This window comes from Neophocaena asiaeorientalis, unplaced genomic scaffold (genome assembly GCF_003031525.2).
Source record: "Neophocaena asiaeorientalis asiaeorientalis breed wild unplaced genomic scaffold, Neophocaena_asiaeorientalis_V1.1 scaffold353, whole genome shotgun sequence".
NCBI classification, from domain to species: domain Eukaryota; kingdom Metazoa; phylum Chordata; class Mammalia; order Artiodactyla; family Phocoenidae; genus Neophocaena; species Neophocaena asiaeorientalis.
The window spans coordinates 853,567-872,305 of record NW_020175261.1 but is presented as its reverse complement, the minus strand read 5'-3'; the positions used below and the strand labels follow the sequence as shown (position 1 = coordinate 872,305).

At 41.6% G+C, this 18,739-nt stretch overlaps 1 non-coding gene across 1 annotated transcript; it reads left to right on the top strand.

Moving 5' to 3' along the window:
• The first annotated feature begins 6,504 nt into the window (after positions 1 to 6,504).
• Positions 6,505 to 6,611, top strand: LOC112413487 (U6 spliceosomal RNA). The gene has a single exon (XR_003005982.1). It is a non-coding gene; the product is annotated as a U6 spliceosomal RNA (small nuclear RNA).
• The last annotated feature ends 12,128 nt before the right edge of the window (positions 6,612 to 18,739 follow it).

Here is an 18,739-nt window from a genome sequence, read left to right as displayed (position 1 = left end):
AACTCACGCTAGTAATCCGCGTTTCCTCCACCATTTATTCCCATCTTCTAATTTCCTCCTTTTTCTTTCTCTCTGCCTCTTTCTGTTTGCTTTCTACGGTTATTCCCTTTAATGCCTCCCCTTTCATTCTTCTTGTACTCACTTTAAACTATATTTAAAATGTCTTAATTCCAAAGATACCTGGAGGCATAATAAAATATGCATTAGTGTGCGTGCACGTGCGCGCGCGCACACACACACACACACACACACACACACAAACTGCTCATAAATTGGGGGTGAAAGGAAAGTTGGCGCTCAAGCACAGGAGTTTGTCTCATGTGTCCCTCTTCTCCCTGGAGTCCATCTACCAAGTCCACAGTCATCTCCAGTCTGGGCACTCTAAGGCCCCAAAAGTTCTTCCTCTGCTTGCCATGGATTAAATATCCTCCTTGATGACAGCCGCATCTTCGGCAACTCCTGTCAGAGCAAGGTGGAGTTCACTACATGGAGCAGTGTATTAGTCTGATTGGGTGTCATAACAAAATACCATAGTTGAGGAGCTTCCCTGGTGGCGCAGTGGTTAAGAATCCGCCTGCCAATGCAGGGGACACGGGTTCGAGCCCTGGTCCAGGAAGATCCCACATGCCGCAGAGCAACTAAGCCTGTGCGCCACAACTTCTGAGCCTGTGAGCCACAACTACTGAAACCCGTGTGCCACAACTACTGAAGCCCGCGTGCCTAGAGCCTGTGCTCCACAACAAGAGAAGCCACCACAATGAGAAGCCTGCGCCCCACAACAAAGAGTAGCCCCCGCTCACTGCAACTAGAGAAAGCCCGCGTGCAGCAGCGAAGACCCAATGCAGCCAAAAATTAAATAAATGAATAAATAAATAAATTTTAAAAAATACCATAGTTGAGTGCCTTAAACAACAGAAATTCATTTCTCATAGAGAACTTACTCTTGAAATGAGTGCATATAGCTGATTCCATGTGTGACAGGAGACAACTATTTAACTGGAAATTCTCCCAATTCACTCCTGTCTGGGAAGCCCAAGATTAAGGTGCCTGCCAATTCGGTCTTGGTGAGACCTCTCTTCCTGGCTTGCAGATGGCTGTCTTGATATGTCCTCACATGGTCCTTCCTCGGTTTGTGCATGCAGAGGCGGGGGGTGGGGGGAGAGAGAGAGAGAGAGAATGTATCTTCCTCTTTTTTTTCTGGCCATGCCACATGGCTTGTGGGATCTCAGTTTCCCAACCTGGGATTGAACCCAGGCTCAGGCAGTGAAATCACCAAGTCTTAACCACTGGACCGTCAGGGAATTCCTTGTGTCTTCCTCTTCTAATAAAGCCACCAATCCTATTAAATTAGGACACCCACCCTTATGACCTCATTTAATCTTTTTTTTTCTTTTCATTTAATCTTAATTAGCTCCTAAAAGCCCTAGCTCCAAATACAGTTACATCGGGAATTAAGGCTTCAACATACAAATTTGTCAGAGGAACACATAGTTCAGCCCATAGCAGGCAGAGTATGAGCTGGATAGTTGTGTGCTGTGCACTCCAGAGATTTTGTAGATCACATTCTCTAGCTGTATTTACTCTTTATTTCCCAATTGTTGTTCTTAAATCTTTGGTAAAGACTTTGTAGTGAATAGCAAACAAGATAAGGATGTCCACTCTCACCGCTATTACTCAACATAGTTTTGGAACTCCTACCCTCGGCAATCAGAGAAGAAAAAGAAGTAAAAGGAATACAAATTGGAAAAGAAGAAGTAAAACTGTCACTGTTTGCAGACGACATGATACTATACATAGAGAATCCTAAAGATGCTACCAGAAACCTACTAGAGCTAATCAATGAATTTGGTAAAGTTGCAGAATACAAAATTAATGCACAGAAATCTCTGGCATTCCTATACACTAATGATGAAAAATCTGAAAGAGAAATTAAGGAAACATTCCCCTTTACCATTGCAACAAAAAGAATAAAATACCTAGGAATAAACCTACCTAGGGAGACAAAAGACCTGTATGCAGAAAACTATAAGACACTGATGAAAGAAATTAAAGATGATACCAACAGATGGAGAGATATACCATGTTCTTGGATTGGAAGAATCAATATTGTGAAAGTGACTATGCTACCCAAAGCAATCTACAGATTCAATGCAATCCCTATCAAATTACCAATGGCATTCTTTACAGAACTAGAACAAAAAATCTTAAAATTTGTATGGAGACACAAAAAGACCCTGAATAGCCACAGCAGTCTTGAGGGAAAAAAACACAGCTGCAACATCATTAACCATTAGAGAAATGCAAATCAAAACTACAATGAGATAACATCTCACACCAGTCAGAATGGCCATCATCAAAAAATCTAGAAACAATAAATGCTGGAGAGGATGTGGAGAAAAGGAAACACTCTTGCACTGTTGGTGGGAATGTAAACTGATACAGCCACTATGGAGAACAGTATGGAGGCTCCTTAAAAAACTACAAATAGAACTACCATAGGACCCAGCAATCCCACTACTGGGCATATACCCTGAGAAAACCACAATTCAAAAAGGCACATGCTCCCCAATGTTCATTGCAGCACTATTTACAATAGCCAGGTCATGGAAGTAACCGAAATGCCCATCGACAGATGAATGGATAAAGAAGATGTGGTACATATATACAGTGGAATATTACTCAGCCATAAAAAGGACCAAAATTGGGTCATTTGTTGAGACGTGGATGGATCTAGAGACTGTCATACAGAGTGAAGTAAGTCAGAAAGAGAAAAACAAATCTCATATATTAACGCATATATGTGGAACGTAGAAAAATGGTACAGATGAACCTGTTTGCAGGGCAGAAATTGAGACACAGATGTAGAGAACAAAAGTATGGACACCAAGCAGGGAAAGCCACGGGGTGGTGGTGGTGGTGGTGTGATGAATTGTGCAATTGGGATTGACATGTATACACTGATGTGTATAAAACTGATGACTAATAAGAACCTGCTGTATAAAAAAAAATAGAAAAAACCTGTTTATTAGGTTTATAGACGTGTGCAATTAAAAAAAAAACAAACACTACTGTTACCTTGGGGGAAAAAAAACCTGGTAGGTACTTTATTACTATTATTACATTATTATTTAATTAATTAATTAATTATTTTTTTAACTGACAGAGACACACATATAAAGTTCAGTAGAAGAAATTTTTCATTGTCTCTATTTCTCTTCTGGTCATTGCTATCATTCATTTAATTTCTTTCTTTGTTTTTTTTCCTTTTTTACTTACAGTAAATGCAGCAGTAAATCAGCAGTTGAATTCCATTACAATTGTTATGTTGGAAGAGGAAGAAGGGGGTAAAAAAAAAAAAAACTGAGCAGAAGGAAAAAAATGAAGAGCTGGGAAGTAAACACTAAGATTCCTCAAGCCCAACAGAGCTCACAGGAAAGCAGAAGAGCTGGTAGGGAGCAGAAGAAAGGCAGCAGATAGGCCCAGAAGCTAAGGCCAATCCTGTTCCTAAGGGGGGTGGGGGAGGGGAGACGAAGCCTGGAGAAATGGTTTCCCAGTCCCAAGGCAATGAAACATCTTCTCTCCTGCTCCACGGAGAAAGCAGCACAGAGAAAAACTTCATTTTTAAGAAACTTGAGGGCTTCCCTGGTGGCGCAGTGGTTAAGAATCTGCCTGCCAATGCAAGGGACACCGGTTCGAGCCGTGGTCTGGGAATATCCCATATGCCGCGGAGCAACTAAGCCCGTGAGCCACAACTACTGAGCCTGAGCTCTAGAGCCCGCAAGCCACAACTATTGAGCTCACGTGCCACAACTACTGAAGCCTGTGCGCCTAGAACCCGTGCTCCGCAACAAGAGAAGCCACAACGAGAAGCCCACTCACTGCAATGAAGAGTAGCTCCCGCTTGCCGCAACTAGAGAAAGCCCGTGCACAGCAACGAAGACCCAACACAGCCAAAAATAAATAAATAAATAAATTTATTTTTAAAAAAAAAAGAAAAAAGAAATTTGAGAGCTATCCTAATTCTTCCACTTGTAAGGATGCACTGTGGGTGCCAGGAAAGGAAGGGGTAAATGTATGCGTGTTTCAGGGCCACGGGCACCAAGGCTGCCCCTGGAAAGGAAAGGAATTGAAGGCCTAAGTGGGGGAACCTAAGCTGGGTCCCTCAGAAGTTCAGCTTTATGGCTTTCTCAGCTGCTCTGGGACAGAAGGCAGTCTGTAGGCCAAGAAGGCAGAAAAGTTCCATCCTAAGTCATTGTGGTCTCTCCTATCTACTTCCCACAATTTTCTCAAAACTCTGGGCTAGAACAAAAGGAGTTCAGAGTTCTCTTTTGCCTTGATGGCTTCCCAAAGACATCCTAAAATACCTGATGAGGGATGTGAAGAGAGGCTAGAGATTTAGAAAGTCCTCTGCTGCTGTGAGACAGCTGTGGGGGACCTTCAGTGCCAGTTGTTCCCTGTCCACAGGAACACGTGTTATGATATAAGGGGCCACAGGTAGGCTTCTGTGGTGCCACCCCCATTGGTACAAGGATTAAACCACTGGTTGCATGGTGGGTGAGTTTGGGCATAAGCCTGGAGAGACCAAACTAAAATTACTAACAAAGGAGAAAAGAAATAGGGCTTATGGGAGGTGGGGGACAGAACAGACTGTACAGTGGAACTGAAGATCATACCTATTTAGAGGGAAGTAGAAAAAGCTTGGTAATCAGTGGATCAAACTGAATGTGAACCCTGGGAAAGGATAGAAAACCCCTCCCTCTTGCCTGACTCCTCTTCATTCCCCTACTGTGGTCTACACTATCCTGAGATCCTTCTCCAGTTTCTCAGTTAATTCCCCAGGAAAGGCAAACCTCTACCCAAGAGCTGGGTTGGCAAGAATATAGGTGAAGTAAGAATCAGAATTGGAGGAAGCTGACAGTGGAGACTGGGTTGGAGTAGCTGCCGCCCATACTGTTTTCTACAGCCCCTCCCCAAACCTCAAATACACCTTGGATTCCATTTAATTAAAAAGGTAAGAAGGCAGGTAAATCAATCAGAACCCTCATAAAACAACTATCACAACTGAACTACCATTAAAGAACAAAGTTGCAGGGGGATTTAGTGGCTGGGGCTAAGGCCATCTGCAGGCCAGAGCGGGAAAAATGCTTATGTATAAATCAGAGTATGGGTATCAGAAACTTGTCCTTCCTCCAATTAGATCACAGCAGCACCCAAGATTCAGGCAACCAGTGAAGATTCTTTGGAGGACTCTGGGGTCCAGAGTCTCCCCCACTATGGGGGAAAAGCTATCTAAGAGGTTGGGTGAGGGGAAACTAGGTCTTGGAAGAGATCCAGAGGCACAGATAACACTGCATCTCCACCTCTTTCACCTCTGCCCAGTTACTAACAACATGACTCCCACCTGGTGCCCAAGATTTTTCTTCCCATTCTCACCTCTACTTAGAAACACCCTCCGCATGGCCAACTCATGAATACTGCAGTGTTTTCAAATATGAGAAACTCCAACCAAATAAAAACAAAAACTCCCTCTTGCTCTGAGCTTTACCTTCCCCTTCCTCAGTTCCTGGGTTCACCACCTTCTCCATCCTGGGGAGAGGAGGAAAAGGGGATGCAGATTGACCAAAAGCAGAATGGGAAGGGGCAGGAGACGAAGAATGTTTTCTGAAGACATGGCGAGGAGGAGGAAAGATAAGTAGGTCACTGTCTTGTACCTATAATGCAAAGTAAAGAAAGTTTGTTTTAGAAGGTGAGTCCTGGGGGATCTGACCCCTGACCCCCAAGCCCCAGGGTAGGGGCTGGAGGCCAGTGGCAACAACTGCCTGGTGTTGGTTGCTAGAGAGGTAAAAAGTGCCATGATGGAGCTGTTAGGAGGCAGCCCTTGGGAGCCAGGGCTCAGCGTGCTTCTACGGTAGGGGCTGTGTGCTGAGCGGTGCGGATGGAGGTTATTTCTTAGTTCTCACGCTAGCTCAAAACTTGTCTGCTGCTAGCCACCCGCTCAGTTGCTACAACACTGGCTCTTATTCTGCTGGGACTGTTCTTGGAGATCCATACCCAGGTTTTGGCCCAAGGCACCCCCAGATTCTAGGGTTCATTCTGCAGTTTCTTGGCTGTTGTCAGGAAGGAATAATTCATGTTCATAGCTGTCTTGGCTTAAGTCTCCATAAACAACGAGCTGTTTTCATCTTCATACACCTGGGCCTCTCCATATTCTACCCTGTGCTTGCCGCCTGGGTCAGCTTTGGTCCCTGACAGGGCAATAACCATGCTAGGACTGGCCTGTCACTGTAGTTCCTTTACTCATAGTCTAGTGAAATATAAAGGCAAACGTATGGAGCGGCACTCAATAATTCAGGGACAAATTTGTAATTTGTGGGTTTTATATGCTGGTAAGATAAAAATTTCAGTCTTAGGGAATTCCCTGGCAGTACAGTGGTTAGGACACAACACTTGCACTGCTGGGGCCCAGGTTCAATCCCTGGTTGGGGAATTAAGATCCTGCAAGCTGTGCTCGCTTCGGCAGCACATATACTAAAATTGGAACGATACAGAGAAGATTAGCATGGCCCCTGCGCAAGGATGACACGCAAATTCGTGAAGCGTTCCATGTTTTTGGGGCTTCCCTGGTGGCGCAGTGGTTGAGAGTCTGCCTGCCAATGCAGGGGACACGGGTTCGTGCCCCGGTCCGGGAAGATCCCACATGCTGCCGAGTGGCTTGGCCCGTGAGCCTAAAAAAAAAAAAAAAGATCCTGCAAGCTGTGTGATGCGACCAAAAACAAAAAACAAAACAAAACAAACAAAAAATATACATATATATATTTCAGTCTTAATAACCTTCTCAATTTTAAGACCATTTGTATAGAGATAAATAGTCTGTGAACTTTTCTAGTCAAAATAGCCTGTTATCCTGGTGAAGACACAGCCATATCAGAAAAAAAAAGTAATAATTTAATTTTTTAAAAGTCATGTTCTGGTTTTACTTGTAAATCAAAAAGAAAAAAGACTAGGACATGTTAATACATGTTTTGGAAGATATAGCTACTTTCATTCAGTTTGATAATTTGATCAGTCACTAAAAAATTCTTTAAAATTTATAGTTTTAATCTTTCTTTGGATTTTCTGGGTTTTTTTAAAAACAGTCGGTGAATTTTTTAATTAACCAGAATTAATTATAGTTATTATATAAATGTATGCTTATGACACAAATGATAGTGATTGAGATGTATGCTAAGAGATTGTGTGCTTAAAAAAAACTAAATGAATTAAATAATCAAAATTTTAGTATCTGAAATTGTTCACTAACTGATAAATAAGCCAGTGTTTTTCAAGCCTTTATATGTGTTCAAAATGTCAAATAGGTGGCAGGACTTTCCAAGCGTGTTAAACTTGTGATTGAAGTTATAAAATATTGTTAAAGGTGTTTTGTTTACAGTTATAAAATGTTGCAGTTTGTTCACAGTTATAAAGTATAGAAGATTGGTTGTGTTTATAGTTGTAAAATGTTACATAAAGTTGTTTTGCTTACAGTTATAAAATGCTTTAGAATGTTGTTATGGCTATTAAGTGTAGAAGGTTTGTTGTGTGTACAGTGATAAAATGTTGTAGAAGGTTGTTTTGCTGACTATATCGTTATTAGAAATAGTCTACTTTAAAAATACTCTAGGTTATTATATCAGACAAAACTCTTTATTGCAAGCCATAGCAACTCAGTTTGATAGCCATTGACCTTCTTAGTTTCATGTGCTTACAGCTTCTCTGTATTACAGGAGTGGGTAGTCATGGGAAGGGCTGTGGCTCTCCCAGGTTGAGTTGTGGACTCAGCTCTGAAGCAGTCACTTTGCCATGTGGACAGGCTAATCCAAAGGTATCCTTTAGGGCCTGGGGTTCTATGATCGCACTCCCACCTGGACCATAAGGAGTGAGGAATTGGTGGTTCCCGAAGGAAGGCATATTGGGCAGATAAGTCACATTTGTCCACTCAAGTTTCCTTTCAAAATGATTGTTATCTGTGAACAGCCTTGTGGGGCTTAAGTTTGGATTGTCCTCATTTGGAAAATGGCAATACTGCTGGATTTACCCATTATTTTTATGAAATCATAAAAAGAATAAAGTTGTAATTTGCATCATTATAGATCTCAGGGTTTGTGGTGAAACTGAAGAGACTTTCTTACAGGATAACATTTATGTTTGGTAGGAAAGGTACCTCCGAAATTAATTATGTTCATTATCTTATTATTTAGAAATAGCATATCTGACTTTTTATTTTTTATTTTATTTTTGGCTGTGTCAGGTCTTAGTTGCGGCATGCAGGATCTTCATTGCGGCATGTGGGATATTTCATTGTGGCACTCGGCTCAGTAGTTGTGGTGCATGGGCTCCAGAGCATGTGCACTCTGTAGTTGCAGCATGTGGGCTACGTTTCCCCACGGCATGTGGGATCTTAGTTGCCTGACAGGGATCAAACCTGCGTCCCCTGCACCGGAAGGTGGATTCTTAACCATTGGACCACCAGGGAAGCCCCTTAACAGAAGAAAACCATAGTGAATTTATATAATGCTCCACTATTTTAAAATTCTTCTCTAGAGTTTGGTAGGTTGTGTTAGTTTCTATAAAAACTTGCTTGCAAAATTTAATTTCATTTAGCAAATGTAAAATTTAAGATGATCAATTCAGTTCTATTTTATTCAATAAACAATAACTGAGGGTAAACTACAGGCCAGGGACTGTGCTGAAAGCTGGGAGTACAAAGATGAACCAGGGCACAGGGCAGAGCCAGGGCACAGTCTCTGCCATCAAGGAGCCAATTGTGAGAGGGAAGAAACATACACATAATTTTAATATGATATGCAGGATACCATGTTAGAAGATTGCCCAGACATAGGGGAGAACTTAGAGTACCCAGCACATTCAGGAAAGGCTTCATGGAGGAAATGAGCTGAACCTTGAAGAAAGAACAAAATTGAGCTGGAAGAAGACGCTGAGAAACGCAAGGCTGGCAGAGGCTCAGGCCTTGAGCCACAGCTCAGAGGTGTAAATTAATATGGCACATGCACGGAAAGCTCAAGGAGCTGGATACAGTTAGAACATAAATGTCAAGGTGAAGAGTGACGGGAGACAGAGAGAGGAGTGTCTTGACATTCTTGGCTATGATGCTAAAGAATTTGCCCTTAATGCAGGTTAGAGTTACATTTCAGATGGGCCGCTGTGCTGCAGTGTAGCCGATGGCTTAAAGAGGGGTAAGATGGGAGGGAGGGAGTCTAGTCAAAATACTAATGCGACAGTCCGGTGGAAAGATGATGAGGGTTTGAACTGGGTGAGACAAAAAATATTTTTTATTCATCTTTGAATCTCTAGTGCCTGGTATAATTCCTGGTACGTGGAAAGAACTCAAAGAATATTTACAAATTTAGCTACATTTATTTTTTTCTCTTCTGCATTCCAATGAAATCTCCACCTTTGGGCTTTAGAACCACATTTCTAGTGACTATCATAATACAAACTGGAGTTCTGGAAGCTAACTCTACAAATACATCATGCAAGATACAGCAAGAATATATATGCTGCTGAAGAAAATCTGCTTAACGTGACCGTAATTCATTCCACAAACATCACACTTCCCTTTGATTTTCCTGGACCACAGGGTTGTGGATAAGAATATAGATTTAAAAGGATTGTTTAAATGATCATTGCAATAAAAAAAACTAAAGCCAAATGGCCTATCAACTAAGCAATGATTTGTGCAGAAATCAGCAAATTTGCGGCTGTGTTGCCCATAAAAGACCATATACCTTGCTGGGCACTTGATTGATTTGTTGGAATATGTTTTAAAAAGTCTCTGAAACCAGAGTTTAGTCTGAAATTGGGCATTTCATATAAATACATTACCGAAGACTGAGGTATCAAGATGAGGAGAACTAAACAAAGCTAGTGGGTGAGGGCAGGAAAGGAGTAAAGAATCATATGAGGCCCCAAGCAGGTTAGATTATTAACCACTGGGAATCTGACACCATTCAAGCCCTTCACTGGATATCAAAGGGAATTTCATCTGTGCCCACATTTCTTTTACTTTTTGATAAAGAATCACAGTTTTCACATTTCTTTTACATTACTCACTTTTGGACTTTTTTTCTACAATGCCCTCTAAATCCATGAGATATTTTGGGAGAAAATTTACTAATGGTAATGGCATATTTAGCACTGACCTTTTTTTTTTTTTAATAAAGGGAACAGTCTCACAAGATGTTTTGCCAAGACATGTGTGAGATCTCTTCACTTTGTGAAATAGGGATGGGAGTAGAGCAAGGACAGTTTTGTTTTGTTTTTTTAACATCTTTGTGTGTTAGTTTCTGCTTTATAACAAAGTGAATCAGTTACACATATACATATGTTCCCATATCTCTTCCCTCCTGCGTCTCCCTCCCTCCCACCCTCCCTATCCCACCCCTCTAGGTGGTCACAAAGCACAGAGCTGATCTCCCTGTGCTATGCGGCTGCTTCCCACTAGCTATCTATTTTACGTTTGGTAGTGTATATATGTCCATGCCACTCTCTCACTTTGTCACAGCTTACCATTCCCCCTCCCCGTATCCTCAAGTCCATTCTCTAGTAGGTCTGTGTCTTTATTCCCATCTAGCCCCTAGGTTCTTCATGACCATTAAGGGCAGTTTTTAACAGGGAACATTTTCTGGGAATATTGGAAAGTCTGGGTGTCATTTTCCTGTAAAGCTCTTGTGATTTTAGAGTCTACAATTTACCCTGTGACAGTGTCCTTAACAGTCTGCCATTCCCAGAGATAACTATTTAATACTGTTTCATTTCTTTCTAACCACGGTGTCACAAACGAGATAGAAAAGATTAAGCATGGCAACTACTGGCAGACAAAAGGCTCGTGAAATTGACACAATAATCTCATATTGCTAAAAAACTGTAAAACAGCATTAAATCTTCTGGTTGCAAAACCACTCCTGGTTCTGTAATTGTTTGTTTTTATAAATTTATTTATTTTTGGCTGCGTTGGGTCTTTGTTGCTGTGTGCGGGCTTTCTCTAGTTGTGGTGAGCGGGGGCTGCTCTTCGTTGTCATGCATGGGCTTTGCATTGCAGTGCTTGTTGCAGAGCACGGGCTCTAGGTGCACAGGCTTCAGTAGTTGTGGCACACGGGCTCAGTAGTTGTGGCTCACAGGCTCTAGAGCACAGGCTCAGTAATTATGGCGTGTGGGCTTAGTTGCTCCACGGCCTGTGGGATCTTCCCGGACCAGGGCTCGAACCCATGTCCCCTGCATTGGCAGGAGGATTCTTAACCACTGCGCCACCAGGGAAGCCCTCTGTAATTGTTGAGTTGGTGACTAAGTAGAAAGAAGTTGCTGCCACCAAAGACAGAGCCTAGTCTGAAGACGTCAGACTTTTGCAATGACACAGTCTTTTTCAAAACATGTTCCATTGTTCCATGGCTGTTAATAGGTGTTACTCAAAAAGAGGTTTCTTCAGTCAAAGAAGCTTGTGAAACAGTTGACTAAACAAAGTTCATCGGCCTCTCCGCCAAAGCATTCCTCAAAGCCTTCACTAAACTAGTGAGCAAAGGGAACCTCTAAGAGGGTGTAACAGTATATATGATTTGCCAGTTTTTTCAATCAGAGGACTTTTTCTTTGAGGAGCATCCCACTGGACTAATATTAAGTATAACTGAGTTTGGGCTTTAGACCATAAACGTGAGGTGGATTTTAAAATGTGGCTTTAAGATAGTTTATGTAGCGGACTTTTGTCAGTTGCCTTCCCAGCAATATTCTCATCCTCTCCTTTCCTCCAATCCTCAGTTTCCTTTTTGGAATCCCAAGGTTCTGGGGAGACTGATTCTATCCTGAATCCAGGGATGAAGCATATGACCTAGGCTAAGCCTGGGAGTGTTCCATCCAAAAGGCTACAGTGCTTGGTTGGGGGTAGGCAGTTGACAGAACCAGTCCAATCAGAATTTTTCCTGAAAATGCTGATGGGAGAACTGTGTTGGCTTCCTCCTGCTGGATGTGAGAAAGCAAGCTATCCCAGGAACTTTACAAAAAAGGCAGTATACAAACAGCAAGAAACTGGTCCTCAGGGTTAGGCTTGGAGTTAGCCCTACCTTTGGGCATTTTTGTATATAAATTCCCTTCACTATTAAACCAATTGAGTTTGGTTTTCTATTATTTGTGACAAAATTCCGGCTTCCTGGTAGAGTTTGCTTACCATAGTAAGACATGTACTATAAGGGGTTACCACCTCTTTTAAGAAACCAAATATTGATTTAACCATAAAAAATTTACTCCTTTGTCCCTCCAGTTGAATTTCAGTCTCGCTTTCCTTCGTGATCTGTAATTGTTTACTGTTGCTATGACAAGGATGTCCCAAAAAAAGTGTATTGTTCCCATTTTTACACTCCTACACAAGTGTAATCAAAACCTCCTGCTCTAATTTCATCAAATCAGCATTTCTAGAACCCACTATGTACCAGGCAAAAAGGGTTCAAAGATATGACAGAAACTCACAGCCTAAGATAGTTTTCCAAACTTTACAAATAAATTTACTTGAAATTGTGGGAAATAAATATAGAAACTGGAAGCATTATAAACAGTCTGGTTTACAAAGAAGTTTCCACATTTAGCACAGCTAATCTGTTCCCATTCTGCTTGCCCTTTCGAGATATTTTCAATCCAGCTCCAAAGAGTTGGCCTAAAGTAGACTGCCTGGGTCCCCTCACCTCCTGGCTGCTCCCTTTTCTCTCCATGGAAGAAGCTATCTTCATTTAATACCCAGAAGTAGCTTCCTAGGCATCTTGGTTTTATTTATTTTATTACTTTATTTTTTGAGGTAAAATTCAAATAACATAAAATTAATCATTTTAAAGTGAACAATTCAGTGACTTTTAGTTCATTTACAATGTTGTACAACCACTACATTTTCATCACCCCAAAACATTTTCATCATCCCCTATCTAGTTCCAAAACATTTTCATCACACCTCAAAAAACTCTGTACCTGGGAATTCCCTGGTGGTCCAGTGGTTAGGACCCCTTTCTTCCACTGCAGGGGGCACAGGTTCGATCCCTGTTCGGGGAACTAAGATCCCACAAGCCACGTGGTGTGGCCAAAAAAAGCAAAAAATCCAGAAAACACTCTGTACCCATTAAGCGGTCATTCCCCTTCCCCCCTCCCCTCAGTCCTTGGCAACTACCAGTCTGCTTTCTAACTCAGTGGATTTACCTACTCTGGATAGTTAATATAAATGCAATCATGTGAGGTCTTTTGTATGTGGCTTCCTTCATTTAGCATAAGGTAGTCAAGATTCATTCATATTGTGGCATATAGTAGTATTTCATTCCTTTTTATGGCTGAGTCATATTCCCTTGTATATATATACCATAATATTTTTTTTGGCCATTCTGCGCAGCTTGTGGGATCTCAGTTCCCTGACCAGGGATTGAACCCAGGCCATGGCAGTGAAAGCACTGAATCCTAACCACTAGACCACCAGGGAACTCCCCATAATTTGTTTATCAATACATCAATTGATAGACATTTGGATTGTTTCCACTTTTGAGCTATTGTAAACAGGGCTGCTATGATCATGTGTACACAAGTATTTGAGTCCCTGTTTTCATTTCTTTGGGTATATACCTAGGAGTGGAATTTCTGGGTCATATGGTAATTCAGTGTTTAACTTTTCGAGGAATTGCCAAACTGTTTTCCACAGCAGATGCACCATTTTATATTCTTCCCAGCAAAATACAAAGGTTCTAATTTCTCCACATCCTCACTTCATCTTACACTTATTTTTTTTGATTATAGACATATTATTGAGTACGAAGTGGTATTTCGTTGTCGTTTTATTTGCATTTCTTAAGAATCAGTGACGTTGAGTATGTTTTCATGTGCCTGTTGACCACTTGCAGATCTCCAAAGAGATGTCTTTGAAGGCTTTTGCTCACATTTTAATTGAACTGTTTGTTTTTTTTTGTTGTTGAGCTTTAACAGTTCTTTATATATTCTGGATAGTAGACTCATATCAGATATATGATTTGCAAATTACTTTCTCCCATTCTGTAGGCTGCCCTTTCACTTTCTTGATGGTGTCCTTTGGTTTCTAGGCATTTGACCCTTCATTCAGCAAAACCACATCAACTATTTATCTTGGCCTGCCCTCTTTGCTTCAAGCTTCTGACTGAAAAACAGACTTCTTCCTTCAGTATCTGACATCAGAAATGACCTCACCCTTCCTGGGAGACCTGCAAGAATGTAGCTTCATCCCTACAGTGTAATACTATCTTAATATAAGAGAGCACAATGGTCACAACATTCACATAACGGAATTGCACATATATGGTAACAGAGAGGTACTTTTTTTTCTTGCAGACATCCTCAGGGAATAGCCATAGAGGGCTGCGGGAAACTATTGACCTGGAATTCTGTCACCTTAAAGCTAGAAATCTTGTAGTGGGTCATGAGGTGATATTGTAGTAATATAAGTTTTTAATACTTCATGAAGGTTTTAGATAAGGAAAGTTAGAGAAAAATTGGTCATTGTGGACCTAGCCCTGCCTGGGGAATATGGTGTGCTAACCGACTGACAACAATGTTATTACATGTTAAGATGTTTCAGTTTCAAAGAACAGAAAACCTAACTCAGAAGGACTTAAACAAAAAGGATACTGTAGTGTCTTACAAAACAGGAAGTCTGGAAGAATAGCTGTACCAAGGATCATTAATTCAGGGACTTAATCCTATCATCAGGAACCCAGTTTCTGTCTTTATGCTCTGCTCCCCTCGGAGTATTGTGTAGGCCCCTCATGGTTGCAAGATGGTTACTGAAACTCCAGCAGCTCCAGGCATCACTCCACATTAAAAACTGGAGTTAGAAAAGGAACTGTTTCATTCTTGAGTCTCTCTCTTTTTAAAAATTGTGGCAAAATATATATAACATAAAATTCACCATCTTAACCACTTTTCTGAAGTACACTCACATTTTGTGAAACCATCATTACCATTCAACTCCAGAACTTTTTCATCTTGCAAAACTGAAACTCTGTACCCATTAAACAGTAACTCCTCGCTCCCCACTCCCCCGAGACCCTGGCAACCACCATTCTACTTTCTGTCTCTGTGAATTTTACTCTTCTAGGTACCACATGTAAGTGTAATTATACACTACTTGTACTTTTGTAATGGGCTTAGTATAATGTCCTCAGGATTCATCCACATTGTAGCATGTGTCAGAATTTCCTTCTTTTTTTAAGGCTGAATAGTATTCTACTGCATGGATATTTGTTTATCCAGTCATCTATCTGTTAACGAACATTTATGTTGCTTCTACGTTTTGGCTATTGTAATAATCCTGCTGTGAACATGAGTGTATACATTTATATTCGAGTCCCTGCTTTCAGCCTTTTTGGAAGTGGATTTGCTGGATCATATAGTAGTTCTATATTTAATGTTTTGAATTAAATAGGACCCACAATACTGTTTTCCATAGCCTCCGCACCATTTTCATTCCTACAGTGTACAATGGTTCCAGATTTTCTACATCCTTACCAACTCCGTTCTTTCTTCTTTTTTACACTATCCATCCTAATGAATGTGAGGTGATGTCTCACTGTGATTTCAATTTGCATTTCTGTGATGATTAGTGGTATTGAGCATCTTTTGCATGTGCTTATTGGCCATATTGTCTTCGGAGAAATGTCTAAAGCCCTTTCCCCATTTTTTGTTTTGTTTTGTTATTTTTAAAATTGAGATATAGCTGCTGTACAACATTATATAAGTTTCAGGAGGCTTTCCTGGTGGCGCAGTGGTTAAGAACCCGCCTGCCAATGCAGGGGACACGGGTTCAAGCCCTGCCAGGAGGATCCCACATGTGGCGGAGCAACTAAGCCTGTGCACCACAACTACAGAGCCTGTGCTCTAGAGCCCGCGAGCCACAACTACTAAAGCCCGTGCGCCTAGAACCCGTACTCCGCAACAAGAGAAGGCACCGCAATAAGTCCGCACTCCGCAACAAAGAGTAGCCCCCGCTCTCCGCAACTGGAGAAAGCCCGCGTGCAGGAACAAAGACCCAACACAGCATAAATAAATAAATAAATTTACAAACAACAACAAAAAAGTTTCAGGTATACAACAGTTATAATTTTTACAGGCTATACTCCATTTAGTTATTATAAAATATTGGCTATATTCCCTGTACTGTACAATATATCCTTGTAGCTTATTTATTTTATACGTAGTAGTTTGGACTTCTTGATCCCCTACCCCTATATTGCCCTTCCCCTCTTCCCACTAGATTATTCTCCTATATGTGTGTCCTTTTTGTTGTTGTTATACTCACTAGTTTATTTTTATTTTTTATATATATATTTATTTGTTTGTTTATTTAATTTTGGCTGCGTTGGGTCTTCGTTGCTGCGCGTGGACTTTCTCTAGTTGTGGCAAGACGGGGCTACTCTTCGTTAGGGTGCGCAGGCTTCTCATTGTCGTGGCTTCTCTTGTTGTGGAGCATGGGCTCTAGGTGCATGGGCTTCACTAGTTGTGGCATGTGGGCTCAGTAGTTGTGGCTCGTGGGCTCAAGAGCGCAGGCTCAGCAGTTGTGGCGCACGGGCTTAGTTGCTCCGCAGCACGTGGAATCTTCCCGGACCAGGGTTCGAACCCGTGTCCCCTGAATTTGCAGGTGGATTCTTAACCACTTTGCCACCAGGGAAGCCCATGGTGAGCATCTTTTCATGTGCCTTTTGCCAATTTTTTAAAAAATTTATTTATTTTAGTTATTTATTTTTCGCTGCATTGGGTCTTCGTTGCTGCTCGCGGGCTTTCTCTAGTTGTGGCGAGCGTGGGCTACTCTTCGCTGCAGTGTGCAGGTTTCTCATTGCGGTGGCTTCTCTTGTTGTGGAGCATGGGCTCTAGGCGTGAGGGCTTCAATAGTTGTGGCTCGTGGGCTCTAGAGCACAGACTCAGTAGTTGTGGTGCACGGGCTTAGTTGCTCCACAGCATGTGGGATCTTCCCAGACCAGGGTTCAAACACCTGTCCCTTGCATTGGCAGGCGGATTCTTAACCACTGTGCCACCAGGGAAGCCCTGCCTATTTTTAAATTGTGGTTTTGGTGTTGTTGTTGTTGTTCTTGAATTATATGTAGCTCCTTGTATATTCTGGATATTAACTCCCTATCAGATATATTGATACACAGAAATTTTAAATTTTGATAGTCCAATTTATCTGGTTTTTTTCTTTTGTTGCTTCTGCTTTGGTGTTTTATCCTAGAAATTATTGCCAAATTCAACATCATGAAGCTTTCCCCCATGTCTTCTTCTAAGAGTTTTATAATTTTAGATTTAATCTCTCAGGCTAGAACTGATGCCAGCTTTCCTAAAATTCATGGTTTTAGGGGAATGAGGAATGTGTATCCTAAACAAATTAGGATTCTCGGCGTAAGAAGAAGCAATCATGGGAATTCCCTGGCGGTCCAGTGGTTAGGACTCTGTGATTCCACTGCACAGGTCATGGGTTCGATCCCTGATTGAGGAACTAAGATCCCGAAAGCCACAAAGCATGATCAAAAAGAAAAAAAAAGAAGAAGCAATCATCTATTTCTACTACAGTTGTCATCTCCCTTATTAGATATATCCCAACAGAGGGAAAGGGCATTTGGAGCTAGCTCATTCTTACTGGGCTTTGGAGTTTCCTGAGTCCATTAATCACCCCTACAACTGTGATTCCATAAGGTCTATCACAGTGAGTTAACATATGTTCTGGGATTTCAATGAAAATTTAAAAATTGAAATTTGTTTATAAGTTTATTTGTGTGATTTTTTTTAACTTAAATTAAAAAAAATTTTTTAATTTATTTTTTTGTCTGCATTGGGTCTTCGTTGCTGCACGAGGGCTTTCTCTAGTTGCGGCAAGCAGGGGCTACTCTTTGTTGCAGTGCGTGGGCTTCTCATTGCTGTGGCCTTCTCTTGTTGCAGAGCTCAGGCTCTAGGTGCGCGGGCTTCAGTAGTTGCAGCACGTGGGCTCTTTTTTTTTTTTTTTTTTTTTTAATTAATTAATTTATTTTTTATGGCTGTGTTGGGTCTTTGTTTCTGTGCGAGGGCTTTCTCTAGTTGTGGCAAGCGGGGGCCACTCTTCATCGCGGTGCGCGGACCTCTCACTATCGCAGCCTCTCTTGTTGCGGAGCACAGGCTCCAGACGCGCAGGCTCAGTAATTGTGGCTCACGGGCCCAGTTGCTCCGCGGCATGTGGGATCTTCCCAGACCAGAGCTCGAACCCGCATCCCCTGCATCGGCAGGCAGACTCCCAACCACTGCGCCACCAGGGAAGCCCCGGCAGGAGGATTCTTAACCACTGGGCCACCAGGGAAGTCCCCTGTGAGTGTGATTAAAATGGCTCTATTCTGATCACTCCTGAGGAAACCAGTTAACAAGAGTTTCTAATCCTATGGGGTCAAAGACAACCTCCTAACTGCAGATCAAGTACCTAGACAATGATCATGCTAAGATGCTGCACCTCACCATGACTCTTGCCTCAGTCAGTCAGCCACACCTATTTACATTCTTATGGATTCATGGCTAATATTCTGACACAGATTCAGAATACGTGGTCTCATTTGGGAATATAAAATAATGAAAAGATGAAAAGATTCCATAAATTAGTAAGAATAAAAATATAAAGCAATACACGTAATCTCTCGCCATTCCCAGGAGTGCTTAGGTAGAAGAAAGAAATGAATACTTA